The sequence below is a fragment of the Strix aluco genome, chromosome 2 (genome assembly GCF_031877795.1).
Source record: "Strix aluco isolate bStrAlu1 chromosome 2, bStrAlu1.hap1, whole genome shotgun sequence".
NCBI lineage: Eukaryota > Metazoa > Chordata > Aves > Strigiformes > Strigidae > Strix > Strix aluco.
Window position 1 is genome coordinate 130,287,258 of NC_133932.1, and position 17,068 is coordinate 130,304,325.

General features: G+C 37.0%; 1 protein-coding gene across 30 annotated transcripts in view; it reads right to left on the minus strand.

Annotated features, from left to right (window-relative positions):
• Positions 1-17,068, minus strand: part of DLG2 (discs large MAGUK scaffold protein 2) — a 1,053,560-nt gene that overhangs the window by 200,231 nt on the left and 836,261 nt on the right. The window lies entirely within an intron of this gene.

Here is a 17,068-nt window from a genome sequence, read left to right on the forward strand (position 1 = left end):
CCAGATGTCAGAGACACCCAGAATCTTTATACTCTGTGTTTTTACAATGCCTTACTGTGGTCTGTAAGTGGGCCTTCTAGGGACTATAACAGTACAAATACTACATGCTAAATTCAGTAAAATACTGCCCCATAAAAGAGAGCTACACAAGCCCCAGCAACCTTTATCACAGACATGAAGAAACAAATCTCCCCAGTCAGTAAGAATACAAAGAATACTCTAGAAATTTATCTCACTATTTAATATCTAAATTTCTTACACAATAGGCAATTGAGGACTTCTTGAATAGCATTATATAATAATTCCCAGACAAAAACTGCATTAAGATAAAGTTACAATTGAACATACATATCAATAATTTAAGGTAAAATACATTACAGGGATATATATTTAGCCCCAAGCAAGATTTACAAACCTAGGAAGTTTACAGATCTGGTTATATTGAAAAGAAAACCAAGGGTGTTTAAGAATTGGAAATGTGAAAACAGCTGCCTCAGAACAGTGAAATATGATGGCCGCTATGAAAAAAGAAGCAGCATGCCTTTGGCATCAGACCTATTGAAAACATTGCTTCCATTTTCTAAAGAGAAAAATTCTTTGTGGAATTCTTTGAAGGAAAATATTATATGGCAACCTCTGTTGAAGAAGGCACTCAAAAAATCTGACTTCAAGTATTGAATAATTTAAGAGACTTATTAATAAAACTTTTATAAGTACATTTACTTATGAATTCTCAAAAAAATTGTTTATAAAGTAAGTTATGTCACTTTGAATAATACATTGCAGTATTGATATACAAATGAAGTTAAATCCCAGCTTTTGGCATTGAAACTCAACTCACTATAGAACTATTAGTTGTGTTTCCAGACTTCATTCTTTTTACCTGGAAAACAACTATACTATTGTGTAGGCTAAGGGACTTAGGACCCCAAGTGACATCAAATAAAAAGACTGAGGGGTCCTGTATCTTCCTGAAGTCATAGAGTAATTTTTGAAAATTGCACACAATTAACTTAATGCATGAACATAATTAAACCCCTTAAAATAATGAATTATTCTCGCCCTTAATGCAGGATTCCTGTCCCAAAAATACATTGCTAACCATGGTGCTCACGACCATTACTTATGCCCAAACACAAAATCAGCTCACTCATGGTAGTGCATACGAAAGCTTGAATAATAGCCTGGTTCTCCAGCAGATCTCAAAGTACTTTACAAATGAAAATGGACTGATATGACAATTGTTGGACATGCACAACTTGCACTGAAGTCACAAAATGTATCGCAGGATTAAGCCACAGTCAAAGAGCCTGTTTTTGCACATTACTCACTAAAACTCCCCCTGGCTTCAAGACCCAGCGAACTCAGCAGGGATGCTTTGGTGAATGGGAAGTGCTGAACAGGGCTCTCATGAAATTTCACAACGTTCTTATTATCATGCTTCATTACCCCTTGCTACGTCACACCTCATTTTACAAACAACACCATATAAAGGACCAAAGTGGTCTGCAATACCATAACAGTAGAAGAACCTAGAGGAAAAAGGAAAAAAAAAAAAAAAAAAACCTTGATAAGCAATGCAAATGTAAGTGGTAGAGTTAAGAAGAACCCACGATGCCTGGTTGTCAATCTTATGCTTTAACCACGAGGTCAAGAAGCCCTCTTCTGCTGGCATTGCCACAACAGACCATGAACTGAGAGTGAAAATCTGTGGGGAAACAAGGAAAATATGAGAAAGCACCTCTTTGGGCTTGGAAAAAAACCCTCACAGAACTCTTCTTTCTGATAATCACATTACAAGATTGGCGATCAGTGTCTTATACACAAAGCCAGTTCAAGACTCCTTTGAAGTACAGGAAAAAGTGATCTTATCTGCCCCAGGGATGAAAAGCTGGGCCACTTCTGCAATGAAAAGGAGGGGGACAGAGAGAAGGGATGGAGAGGAAAGGGAGAGCCTCAGAGAGCCAGGCTCGCCTCTCCTACCAAGAGACGAGGGACACTGATCCCTCCTGCAAAGCTGGAGGCAGCTGCCTGCATGGCTTTCCAAGGCTCTGGCACAGGCAAAACAGGCAGAGGGGTTTTGCAACCCTTTCCTTCTGCAGCCCCAGCCCACTGCCTGCTCTTCCTATGCTTTAACCCTGCCTTGTTTACGTGGCCCAGTGTAAAATTTGTCATTTGTGTTAGTGTTTTGCTAGGGCTAACTTTATAAGAGGTTATGCTATTATTTTCCCTGGGAATAGGAACAGCAAATTCAACACTGCATTCTTTCCTATGCAGAGTTTGAAATCGAGACTGCTAAACAATCTAAATCCTATTTTCTTTCTGAATACACTTACCTACCTTTTTATTTTTTAACGCTATCCACCACTTTCTTGGTGCTACCCATTAATTATTTGGATGTTTTATAGCTTGCTTTGAGCTCATATTTGGTTTTCCAGCCATTATATTTTTAATTTCACAGATAGAATTTTAATACATTGCCTACTGCAGCCATAAATCACTTAATATGTTAGAAAGCAGATTGCTCAGTAATTGCCATTTTATTTACTATACTGATGCAAGCAATTTAAATCTGATTGAGTTTTCAAACTTACAAACAATATAAAGAGACTTAGGAGTGAATGCAGTGTAAGTGTAAACAGCAGTCAGCAGTCATTGTTTTCACTTGCATTAGAATTAGTGTTTAAAAAAAAAAAGGCATGATGACAACTTTATGAACCACTTGTAACTCAATGGCTGCCGTTAAGGTCTCAGTATCAACTGCTCATCTCACCTCACTGTTTCGCAGATCTAGAAATGCTAAAGGAGACAACATGCCCTCCCTTGAATGTGGCAAGAGGAGCTGAGAAACATGCTATTTTTCAGTCACTCTTGGCTAAACCAGAAATATATTGAGAGATTTCAAAGGCAAAATTTCTCCTAAGTGGAAGACCAGAGATTCCTGGTAGACCGTCACAGGGAATCTACCTAAGTAACAATGCAATACTCTTTAATTTCTTCACAGAAGTTAAAACTCAATTGTAAGAGTCAGAGCAATTACACCAGTGGTAAATACTGACTTTTCTGGTAGATGTTTTTTATCAGTCTCTTACCATAAGACCCATCTTAACAGACAGCACAGTATCACATCTGGACCTTTATTCACAGAGGAGAGAAGTATCAACCATTCTGTTACTGCTTTTGCACCCAGGTTTGGACAGCCTAAAGCTTCCCTGTGCCTAGCCTTTCCCATTGAGTGTCTTGGCATCTTCAAAGAGACAACATTAAACATAATATTTGGCATATTGCTAGGCACATTGGCAGGCACATTGGCTTTAAGCCATCTGAATCTGGGCTTCTAGCATAACATCCTTGTGCAGTCAATGTTACACGACTTTCAGGGTAGAAAGGAGCTACCAGCAGTTTTCACTCTGAGGACTTAGCAACATCAACAAAGACACTACCTTTCTTTCCTCTTGTTTACATGGAAGGGAGCATATATACATATAAATAAAAATATAAATTGTTTATCTTTAAATTACACTTTTTTTTTACCTTATGGTCAAGCCTAACACTTGTAATATTGTTTACCCTCAGATTTTCCCATGCCCCTCTAACACCTACGGATTTATTTTGAAATATCACAGAAAGATCTCCAACAGGAGCATGTCTAGAAATGAAATGAAACTTAAAAAGCATAAACTCAACTTGTTCATGATGGCACTAATTTGTACCCCTTTTTCAGAAGAGCAAGTTTACCAGAACTAGTTTCTCTCCCTTACTCCTTCTAATGGTTAAAATTTTGTCCCTCAACCATTGTCCCTCATTTGGAAAATAGTTCTGTTGCACTCCTACACTTCTACTCTCCTCTCAAGGCCAATAAATGAGACATCTTATGAGCTCCTGTCTAGGGGATATCCTGGGAGAAATGATCACAATCCGAGGAGCAGAAAATGTGGAGATGAGGTACCCAAACTGTATAAATCATAAGACACCACAAAAGCATTTTCAAATGGAAATAATTTGGACTTTTTCTGAATTCCTGCAATTTTGAAGTGAGATGTTTAATTTGGCAGATGAAAATTTCCATGGAAACCAGCTGGATTTGTGAAAAAGTCCATTTAGTAGAACTCCACAAATTTCCATTATGAAAGGGTTTAAACAGAAAACAGATGACTACACTTCCAATTGTTTTGAAAACAGCTTGGAGGTAAAGCCCAGGCTCCAGCCAAGCCTGCCCCTATCCACACAGTGGACTGCAGTTTAGCCCAGAACCGATGATGCTTCTTCCCCGGTACTTTAAACTCATTTTATGTAGTCACTTATAAGACATAATTGATGCAATTTTACCTATTGTAATTGAAAAAAATATTTATGGAGAATGCACAAACAAGACAGAATAAGGCAGTTGCTGTGCTCAAAATATTCAGCATTTTCCTTTGCAACAGTTATTTCCATCATGCTGCAGATACTTCTCCTCTATTTGGGTTCTTTTATGAGAATGCTGAATGTATAAAGTTTGTGAGTAATGACATTAATTTACGAATTCTTTATTCCAATGAAGGTTGACTCCTAACATTGAAACTTGCAGCTTCTGTAAAATAATTAGCACTTATATTGCTCTCTATATTTTCAAAACACAATTATTGGCTAATCCATAGTACACTTTTCTGATCCTTAAGTGTGGCTGCTCTGGTTAACAAAATAACCAGAAGACAGATATGCAAATTCAAGGAGAGAGTCAGTACCCACTGAGTGTCAGAACTCCAGTGGTCTCTTTCCCAACACCATCACCTGTTCACTTTGCTTTTGAATTTTTGTAACCACATACTGCATAATTTTACATTTTTGCTGAATGCAACCCAAGAGTGATAAGAATGTGAACTGCCTTCTGGTAGTAAATACTGAGATAGGCTTATAAACAGCTGGGAAGGATTACTAGCAAACCATCATAAAGAAGAGATTTACCTTACACTGAGTTGTCTTATAAAGGGGCTGAATTTCTAAGGTAGATGTAAATGTCAGAGCGTCTAGCAGAGATACAGGGCATAGAACTCCAGGAAAAAGTAATGCAGCTACATTACTCTTGGGACACAAGCTAGACTATCTGTGTGTTACCCTCCAAGCCATGTAGGCAGATTCAGGCCTAGCTTTGACAATTTATATCAGAGGCTGCTTGAATGGTTTAGGTGGTGGGGATCTCCATACAAAATTTTGTGCAAACACACAGATACACATATGTAACACAGTGGAGGCTTAAAAGAACAATATTGAAAAGTCTGGAGACACACACACAAGAAAACCCATTACAACCACCACTGAAGTGCCCAGCTGTACAACAAACTTTCAGCACTCACTTCACAAATGAAACCACAGAAAAGTCAGAGTATCGGGTTCTTGCAGCTCTCTCCTCTGTCCCCCTTTCACACTCAGTCCCCATTGCCACATGCCTGTCTCTGCAAGTCAGGGGACAGCCAGCAAAATCCCCACTGAGGACTACTACTTTGCAGAGCCATTTTCATGTAATTTTTGTTTGTGTTGGTGCCCAGACTGGTGCAAAAGCAAACAAAGAATATCAGTGCTTGGCAATCAGTCTCAGGCACCCCCTCCACATGCTCTCACATGTGCTGTCCACACTTGGCACAAGAGGGGAGGAAGACTCAGGTATGACACTACAAACGCATGATGACTCTGACGTGCTTAAGTGCTACATACATATACATGGAAACTTGTTACATGTCAATACTAACACAGAATGACAAAGAAAGATTTTAGGTTTATAAAGTTCTGGTGGGGATGGACCCCAATATCCACAGGGCAAGTCCTGCCCTGATCTATATTGTGTAGTTTATCACCACACAAAGATATCCTGAAATGCTGAGTACCAAGATTTGCAAAAACAGCTGATGAGTTTGACATCAGTTTGGGGGGCCCAAGGTAGACAAATATAAGGATTCAGATTTACTGGAGGGATGAAAACTCAAACAAAAAAACAGCAACAAAATATGAGTCTCTCCAAGAAAAAGAAAAATTCTTGTCTAGAAGGCATATGGATTAAACTGAAGCTAAAGTAACCTGACTGACTCTTGTTTGTTACACATTTCTTTGTGTATTTAGGTACCAAACAGCACTGAAGCAACAATTAAACTCGACATTTACAAATGTTGTTCAAAGTTTGTAAAATCTGAGTTTTCTGCATAATTCTGAGGTAATCTGTGTAAACCATTTAAAGGAACATATGCAATATGTTAAGTGCTAAAAAAAGTAATTAGCACTTGGGTTAGTCTCACGTGTTTCCCTTGCAAACTGCAAGGGGAATTAGAAAGTCACTAGAAAATACTTCAAGATGTCAAATAACAAACCTTCCAGAACAGGTGACTAACACCAGACTTCTAAGTCCATGTTTAACCTACAAAATATGATTAAATTCAGTTTTAAGAGAAGTGATCGCTCACATAATTCGACAGTGCAGCAGGTCAGGATATTTCTATTTCAGAGTTTAACTCTGAGCACCTGGCTTAGAAAATGTTAACTATAATATCTTTGAAACTATGTTCAACCCTGAAATCAGGGGAAAAAATTACTTAGATACTAGAGCTTCTAAAAGAAGATGGATTCTCAGGTTAAAATATATAGAAATTTTTACTTTATAGATAAATGACATTATAACTTTAAAGGCTTCCTCACACTGAAATATGATTAATATTTAATTTAAAAAAAAATCCCATTTACTTCAGCTTTCACTTAACTCCCTAATGTAGCCATACGGTAACCCATACAGGTGAGAGAGGCTAAAATCAAAGATACAATGCATCTGCAGTGCATTCATCTATCATGTAAAGGTTTTCTTACTCAAAATTAATATTAAGCAGAGGGGTTTTTTTTTGAAGCTGACATGACATATGCCATTCTTTCAATGATTCTGCAGTTAATGATTTTCAACAAATCTGTAGTTAAGTATTGAGATTGACAATGAAGTCTAAATCTGATTCTTATTTCTCTTGTCAGCTGCCAGATTAACAGCCATGAAAAAGAAAGTAATGTAAGAATGACGTAGATCAAGATCACAGAAAAGGGGGAATTTATTGTAGAAGCAGCTCAGTAGTAAAGATTTTCAGAGGCATTGAACTGACTTGCTGAAAAACAGTTCTATCTCAGCAACAGTTTAGTGTGTGATCTGATACTGTATAACTTCTTACTTATCCTTCACACACACTTACAATCTAAGAATGTGTGGCATAGGACAGCCGTGATGAAATCTATTGTAGGCATCCCATGTGGCTCTTAAAATCTGGCCCTGTGGATCCCAAATGCCAGTTTCCAATGGCTGCATGTGTGTATGTGTGAGCATGCATAAAAGTCTACTCAATAGCATTTCTGTTCTTCCTAATAATGACACGATCACCTATCCATTAAGTGCACCCCAAATCAGAATTTATACTTTCACTAAACGTCCCTTATTTTGCCACTCTCAGCAAGCAGAGATCGGAGTTAGGAAGGCACCAGAGCAGGGTAACTGTTCACTGTTGTAAGTGAAATTCTTTAAAAAGCTGTGCGTGCATGTGTAGTGCTCAGGAACACTTGAGAGTGGATCTTCCCTTTACCTCTTTGTCTCTCTCTGTTTAAATAGTGCATATTTTATTTTTTATTTCTCACACTCTGCCATCATTCTCACCCACAGGCAATAAATTCAAATCAACTAACCAATCGATTTACCTAAAATTCAAGTTACAAGTAAACAATTATCTTTAAATCTCCTATCTTGCCTTGAGACTCTTAATTTTGTTATTTTTCTATTGGAATCACAATTTTAAGTTATCTGTGATTTTTCCCATTTTTTTCTCCCTCCATCAAAATAATGCTTGTACTAACTTGCCTCAAGAATTATTACTGAGAGAAAGTGTTGTCTAGTGACTAAACCAAAGGCATAGGGCTCAGAGAATTTATTTCTGGCTTCATTAGCAGTTCACCTGGTGAGCTGGGAAAACCAGCTTCATCTGTCTGCACAGCACTTTACTAGTAGCTACTTCCCGGGGACACCAGAAGAGGTTAATTCATTTAGCCTTAGCTTTGTCCATCCAGCCTAAATTAGTCACTGAAGTTCCCTCTATAGCTAGTGAGAAGAGACTCATCTCATCCAAAAAGGCTGAACGAGCTCAGAGAGGCTTACATCTCTCCACTGAGAAACCTTGGACAACCAGCTTAGCCAACGGCCCCATTTAATTAAAAAACAAATTACTTTTTAGTTTGTATTTGCCTAGCTCTGTAATATAATTAAAAGAAAATCCCTGTAATGTGTCAAGAACTATAAACTTTAAAACTACAAGTTATGGAAGACTGTCCCTAACACTTGCATTGACCTCACTGTGAATTTTGTGCTGACAGCAGTCGCAGCACTGGGCCAAGAAAATGCCCGATATGCCATCATCTCCTGTGATATTTAGCAATGCTACCATAACTGTGCTCACTTGCTGTCTTTCCTCAGCATGAGAGATCTCCAGAAGAAGGCTATAATCCCCACATCCTTTGGGAAACCTTCATCCCTTCACATCACGGATCTTGATTCTCTCCTATAGTAGCTGCTCTTTTGCCCTTGTTGATATTTTTCAAGCAGAAAAAAATGAGACCAGAAATTTTCTCTTCAATTTGTCTCTTTCTAACTAAACACTGAAGCAAATACACCTTGAACTTACAGGATAGATTTCAAAGCCATACTTTCTTTTTTTTTTTTTTTTTTCTTTTTTAACAGATTCAAGAGCAGTTCTCCAGGAAATCTTAGGAAAATATACTTTTAATTTCAAACCAAACATTTCACTTGATCAGTATTTTTACATCAATTACTGCAGAGAAAACTTAATTTTTGGTATTCATATTCTCTGGAGACATGAGATGAATACACAGGGATTGTACAGAACCTGTATTTTAGTATTAGTTTAAGCACATGAGTGTCAGTAATACTGACTACATTGTGAAATTTCATCCAGTTTATGGACTGTTTTGTATTTTCAGTCATGTCTCTACATGAAGTAATTCACCTGAAGGCAGAGAAAACCAGGTTTCCAGTGGCTTCTGAACTCTTATTAAAATAAACCCTGTTAAACTGTTTGGATAAAAAAGATTTTTGTGAAGAGTCTTCAGCATCTTTAATAGCCAAATCCCCCAGGACCAGTTTCAAGTTACCATAACAGCCTCTAAACTTGAAGCTGTGTAAATTATCATGAAGACTTGGAAAAGCAGTATCAATGAAATAGCACAGGCTTATACTAACTGTAAGTAAAGAAGGAAAAAAATCTGACACTGAAGGTAACTAAAAAGCAACACAACAAAGAAATAAACTGTACCTTTGCAAAGTGCAAAAATCAGTAAGAAAGGTAACACATTTTAAAGTAAATAGATGGAAATAAATATGAGCTGCTGAAGTCATGTGAGGTATGAAATGATGCCACTGTGAAAGAATTAAAATAGCCAAAGTGTTGGTAAAATTTATGGCTTAAAAAGTAAAAAAGAAAGTAAACACAAAATGTCTTTAGCATGAAACACATTTTTTTTTTTTTCCAAGATGGAAATCACAATTAGAAATTGAAAAAAGAAAGAGAGTGAGAGAAGAAAGAAACACTGAAACAGGTTCAGAAACAATGTTAAGATTTTCCCTCAATCTGGTTCTAAAGTGAATGATGCCTGGGCTCTCCTCTGCCCACTCAGCAGCATACTCCCAACTGCAGCTCCCAGTTCCTTCCACTACAGTGAGACTCACATGGTTGTGAATGTTCCTCTACTGCCAGAGATACAAAACCAGGGTCGTAATTAAAAAGAGAAACTATTCGTTTAGTACCACTGCAGTTACAAAATTGTTATTCCTATTACTGCTAAGAAACTGCTAAATGGCCAGTACACAAATCCATACATACATTTTCCATTGCTAAGAAGGTTTTGTTTTCTGAAAAAGCTGTCATGTACAGGCAAAAGCACAGGTGAATCAGATTTCAGTTTAGTGAACTCTAAAACAGGGAAGTGGGAAGAATTTGTAGCCCATGCTTAACAGTTAAATTAGCAGCTGCAAACGTAACAGCTGTTGTAAGAAGAAAATCAACTCTTTATTTGTATTCCCAATGAGACTTGATTACCTTACAAAACAGTAAAAAGAGGAAATTACTAAACTTTAATTAATAAATTGCCAAAGAAAAGCAATTAATAATCTCCAGCATGAAGATTTAACAGATACACTTCTGTGTCTATAAAAATATAATTAAGCAGAGAAGGCTGTACATGAACAACAAAAAACTAAACAGGACCTGCATTACAACTGAAGGTCAGAGAAAGAATTACAGAAAAAAACCCCACGTAACTTCAAGTTATCTCATTTAAAATGAAAACAAGAAAAGACAGTTTTTAAAGGAAATCGTGTTTTCCCTGCACAATTTCCTACACTTGACACTGACAACATTATAGAAGAATATACTATTTAAGGAAATTTAAAGCCTGAAAACAAGAAACAAGAGCTAAATACAACTGAATTACAAAATAAGTACTTAAACTGAAACATGTATGAAAATGGGAATTGAGAAAGCTCGCGAGGCTGTAGGGAAACAGCAAATACAGTCTGGCGGACTGGGATGACTACATTAAACACAAATGAATCTGCACAAAAACATTAAGAAAATACATCAAAGCCATAACTTGTTTCCTGCATAGTGAGTGCTGGCTGTTTTAGACAAAGAGAAAAAAAATTAGAATTCTGATTTTTTATAAAATATTCAATGTTGGACAAGTTACACTGTGTAACTCTACTGGGAATGTGATCTTTAAATTTAACAGAAGAATTAAAATATAACCTTTTGTGTCTTAGGAGAATCCTACAAAGGCTTGACTTTAAAAGAACATTTGAAAGCCCTGGTGCTTCTTCAGCTGTGGCTGAAGAGCCCCAGAAATATCTGTCTGTGCTGGGGCAATGCCATGTACACAGGCAGAGTCACTTAGGGACTAGAGTTACTTTGCAGTAGAGAGGGAGCCGTGATGAGGACAGCTCGGGGAAACAGAAAGAAAATGCTGTGGTAAGAGAAAATAATTTGAAAGTGGATCAGGAGATTTTTAAACATGGTTTGGAGGTTTTTTACTTGAGGTAAAGACAGTGTGAAGCTTGCAATGAAATTATGAAGTTGAAGACTTTGCTCCAACAATGTAAAAATAAAAGCAGTTTATTCTAAATAGTATGCAGCAACTAGAGGCACAAAAGCTATGCCTAAGGTAAGGATCTCACATGGCCAAACAAGTGGGGTACTATCATCTTGGCAACTGCTGCATTTCTCCTAAGGGTACCAAAGTCATATTTTCTAGCTCAAAAGAAAGAAAACCAGCAAATACTAATCTCAACATCTAACTGTGTACATTAACTCCTGACATAACCTGGAGCACTCAAGGATTAGTTTAAGTGCCAGACTTTTAGTTTTGAGCACACAAATAACATTTGGTATGATTTGGTACATTACGTGAAGTTATGTATTGCAGCCACATAGTACTGTTAAACAATTTACACAGAAATCTCTGCAACAAAAAAGTGTTTTGTTGCTTAGTGGACTTCTGCACTTCCATTGAAGCAAAAGGTGTTAAAATTATTAGAAGGAGAACTAGTTTTGACAGCATCATCTGCAATCTGGCTAACCTCTCTTCAGTGGGCACTTCATGGACAAGCAAGGGAGGCACAGGCTTGACATTTCATCAGCTACAGAAAACAATTCCTTATTCTGTAACTTAGTAAAAAAACTTCATCAGTAAATAAGGAAACAATAGAGTTGGAGATGCCACTGTAAAAAGAGGGTTAAAAAGAGATAAAAGAAAAAAAAGCAGCTTTTGATATTGATATCTGAATGAGACTGCAGTCCTTGTCTCCTACATGGGAGAACTCTGGTGCATTATCGACTATTATCAATAACAACATCTGAAATAAAAGCTTCTCTGGTGTTGGAACAATGCACCTTCTCTGGTGGTGTTAAGTTAAAAAAAAAAAGGCTCAAATACAAGGAAAAAAAAATACTACCATAACATCGAGCTCTATCGTGCACCAAACTTCTCAATGAAATTCACTCACTAAACTTCAGCAGGCCAATCTATGGAATATACCTCTGAACTGCTTTTTGCTTTTATTAATGTTTACAGTAGTGATATTTTCCAGCTGAGGACAAGGAGAGGAGTTTTCAACCCCCTCTGGTCAGCAGGACAGTATTCAGTGCAAGTATCACTATGTGCTTGTCCCGTTCTTTCTCCTCTCCTTAAGCTGTTGGCTGCTGTTGGAAACAGGATCCTCAGCAAATGGGCCTTTGGTCAGATCCAGCTTGGCTATATACTCTTTAATGCACATGCATGAAATATAACCTTAATATCTTACATTCTTTAGCAATTGGATACAGTGGCTTCCAGATAAAAGCCAACTGCTTTAATGCAACTATATCCAAGTAATTAAGCTACATTGATTTTCAACAGCTGGGAAAAGGGACCTTTAACATGAGCATTCACATTTCAAAGTATAGAAGTGACCTAGACAAAGATGAATAAATACAATTATTTATTCTTCCCATACATTTTGTTTCTACCTTATTCCCACAGCATTTGGAAAAGTTAAACATCTGAATCAGGAATATATGTGACTGTTGTACCAAAACAGGAGACAAGTGTTTGTATTTTGAAGCAGGAACAGGGAATGAAATGGGGAAAAGAGCTAAAGAGTATCCATGACTGTTCAGGGAGAGACCTGTAAAAGTGATCGTTGGATTTCTACTCTGTTATTTTAAAAAGAGCAGATCTCACGCATTAGTAAGTCAGATGAATGTGTAAGACAAGGAGTATGTTTTTGTAAAAGCTGACGTTGCTTATGAAAGTTAGGTCTGTTACAATGCACTATGTAAGCCTCCCAGACTCAGGAACAAAAGAACTAAAAAGTGAATTTAGTACCATAGCTGCCGTGAGATGCTTATAACTGTAGGTGCAGCTCTCCAGTAATTTCCTTAGCTAATGTCTGCAAAGAACAGCACTGCCTATCACAGTATCTCTCCGTCTGATACCCTTTCTCTAAAACTCACCTACTCGCCACACAGCAGGCACAGAGCACCGAGTCACCAAGCAAGCAGCTAACTGCTAATTCAAAAGGCGATAAAGCAGAAATTCTCTTGCTGTAAAGACTTTTTGACCTCTTCATTGTCAGCTGGTCTAATCAAACTGTAATCAATGAATGTTTTCCCTATATGCAAGCTGTTAAGAAAGCAAGTTAATTGGCTCGCTTGAAAGATTTAAAGCACATGAAACTTCTGAGTGGTTTAACAGTTTTCCAGGGACTGTGGTGAGGGAATAGCTGCAGAGACACTGCAATGCAGCACGACGCAGCTTGCAGACCACTGACACCGAATATTTTGCAAAAATCTTAGGGCTAAGTTCTACCCTTTCACACTGCGGCAGGGGGAAGGAACATGAGCATTTGAGACTAAAATGTGCAATAAAGCTTTTTAGCAGCTTCATTAGGAGTCCAGTATTCTGTCTAACCCAACTCCCAAGCTGTGTCTTTCAGGACAAATTGTCACCATTATTTCAACAAAAGTTCACTTTCCTTTGAAAATGTATTTCAGTTTCACTGACAAAATGTTTTTTTCTTAACTCCTTCCATACTGGGCTGTAATTTGCAACTGTTGCCATTAAAATCAAAGTATGTCCTGCATCAAAACCTGGAAATGTAAGAGGTGTTTCCCTATGTGGTATATAGTCCCATTTTAATTTCTAATTAATTGTTTGATAGGGACACACTGTTTCACACTAAGATTATTTACCAGGCTCAGGTTTTTATTTTGCAGAAGAGAAGGAACTACTCACTAGCTCCATATTTGCACAATGTTTTAAAAGAGATCTGAGAGTTGCTAAGCTGGGAGTAGAGTTAAAATGCTTCCAAGAATTTTAAAAATTGGAGAGCAAAGCTAAATATAAGCGATCGGTTCCTCTTCTAATTTTGTTCTAAGTAGCTTTTGGTCCTTAAATTCTCTTTAATTTCATTTCAACCATGTACAGAAGAAGTGAGCTGGACATGAGCACAAAAAGTCATCTTTCTGAAGCCTGCAGGATGGCTAGTGTAATTTGTACACATGCATAAACCTCCATATGAACTACATCCACAACGATTGTGAGAGATCATGATGCTTAACATTACTTGACCTCCATTTGCATAATACATATCTACATAAGATAGAGTATACAGGTTATTTTCAATTTTTAAAATAAAAGTAAGGAATGACTCAAAATGCCCAGAGTTATGGTTGCTGTTCCTAAAACTATAAACATATACTCTTACTGTTGAGCTCTGATTTTATAATCTCTGTGATTTGTTTTCCTCTTCTTCTTAATAATCTTTCCATATTTTTGTCCACAGAATTTGCATTTCTGCTTAGACCTTCATACCTCTTTTTTCTCTTCTATTTCTCAGAGAGATGAGAGAAATAAAGATGGTGAGTGTCCATAAGTCGCAATCCCTGCAGGTATTTAGAAGATGTGTAGATGTGGTGCTTAGGGACATGGTTTAGTGGTGGACTTGGCAGTGTTAGGTTAACGGATGGGCTTGATGATCTTAAAGGTCTTTTCCAACCTAAATGATTCTATGATTCTGTGAAGAAAACAGGGACTGAAGAGCAGAAGAGCTGAGGAGTTGTTCTCCATTCTTCATGCTATCCCTTGTGTTTCCATTCACCTCCTTCTCATGAAATCACTGCTTGTTTCTTCCATTTTCCCTTTGTTCACTGTATCTGTGCTCTTTTACAGAATTTTCTCCTATTTCCAAGACCGCTTTCATCTCAGGGACAGGCAGCATGGTTCAGATAAGCACCATCACCAACCACAAGTCTGACATTATTCAAAACATTTTGTGATGCTATTCTATTTTATCTGAGCTCGTCTTTGCATTTGTTTATTCCAGACAGGATGAGAAAACAAAGTGCCATAATATCAAGAGGAAGAGCTAGTCAAGTTGATGGCAAGCACTAGATTCTTTTGCAGGATTTGCTATTCTCATGAGATTTGCTGCCAAGTCTATACACATAAATGTGAGGGTAGTTCATACAAGGCTTAGATGAACTTCTGACTGTTTGAAACAAGGAAAGGGAAATTTAAACTTTGAAAGCTGTTCCTATAGTATTCACCTAATTTTCTTCCCATGGCAAAGTATATTATTTGGTTTTGGAGACACTGAAAAGATAAGTGTACTGTAAGCTTTTCTTTACTGTATAAAAACTAAATTATTGGAACACAAGCTTTTTCTACTAACAATTTTAATTGCTAATCATCAGCTGACTTATAGTATTGACTGCTACTTCTATCATCATTGTTTAATACCTGAAATATCAATAGCTAAAGGTTTTATTGAATGGTTTTGTTTGCAACAACATCAAAAGGCTTAATAAGCTGGAAAAGATTAAAAACAAGGTACTGGTGAACATTTGCAGTGGCTATTCTTGGATCTTCCCAAATAGCCTGAAGCTGTAGTAACAACTCAGAGCTTCCAGTATGAAAATGGAAAAGTCAAGATACAAGCTTACTTTGCTTATGTACTTTACTAGTTTTGGAAGCAATTTAAAGTGAGGAGACCCTGAGGGAAGCACAGCTGCACAGTTTTAAGATTGTATTTTATGACTATGTTCCAATATATGCAATAAGATAAGATATGGTAAATAAGACATCAGATATAAATTACAAAGAAAGGACAAAAAGAGTTGTGCAGGATCTTTAGAATAAAATAAATATTTATGATGATATAGAGTGTGTGTTTGTCTTTCTGTGTGACCTGTAAATCTTTAAATAATTCTCTGTGAAGGTTATTTAAACAACTGTTTAAAAACTGTTAAATCTTTCTTTGCTGTTAGGGATTTTTTGAGAAAGAAATATTTCATTTTACATCTGTATTTATGCAGTTTGAATTAACCAGCACCTCAGATTAAAAAAACCAACCAACTTCAGCAGTAAGACAACACATGCTGAACAACTACTGAATACTTTCACTACTTTAAAAAATTCAACCATTTTCTATAAAAAGGCTGACTTTTGGGCCCTGTTCTTCACCAGCTCCACTCTCTTCAGTGTGTTTTGAACTATCTGGTGGAACAGAAAACTGGCTGTGCTTCAGTGACAATAAGCCATGCAGTTGGGACTAGTCTGCCCTCAACAGGGTTTTTGGTGAATGAAGCAGTGTTATAGGAAAAATGGAATAAATATGCAGTATAATACTTGATGGATTTCATCAGCATCGTTTGAACTGCATGTACACCAAAACTGAATTTCACATAGTACAGAGCTGGTAAAATGTAGGGTAAAAGTATGTCAACTAAAAGTTCAAATATAATAGGAAAAATCTGTCAAGCGATATATTTTTTGTGTATTAACAATGCCATAGAACAACTCTGAAATGCCAGTGATTACTACAAGTACTCAGGCACCATGGTGATAATTGCAGTATAAAATTGCCAGACAGCAAACAAGACTGCCGGAACTAATGGGAACATGGTTTATTCAGAATCCAGTGCGGATAGCTATCTGTAATGGAATTGCTTTTCAATACTTTTTCTTTGAAATAACTCTTGATTATTACTTATGCATTTTTATATTAATATGTTCCATTTATTTAACTATAGACACTTGCAATTTCATTTGCTCTCATCTCCTCATTTCTTAGTACGGCCTAATTTATTCCGTTTGGTGACTCAAGTGCAGATAAACCAATAAATAGATTTAAAGTGCAATTTTAAGTTTGACTAAAATACCAGCTGTTTTTCTCTTTGTGTGCTATCATCAGGATCCAGAGAAACAAAAGAAGGTATCACGTTGGATAAATTCTGGCAGTACTAATTCATCTCCCCAGTGTCTCTGAAAAAAATGACTAGCTGAACCTGTTATTAGAGCTGTTCTGTTTCACCTGAGACCCACATGTGTCCTAGGCTGGGCACAATCAGGCAAAATCAACAACTTGTGTTGACAGGTCATAGCAGGACTTGTGATTTGAGCTAGAACTGTTTACTGAAAACTGATAAAACTGTGCCAGCAAGTCTTCACAGACACCTGTAGTTGCTGA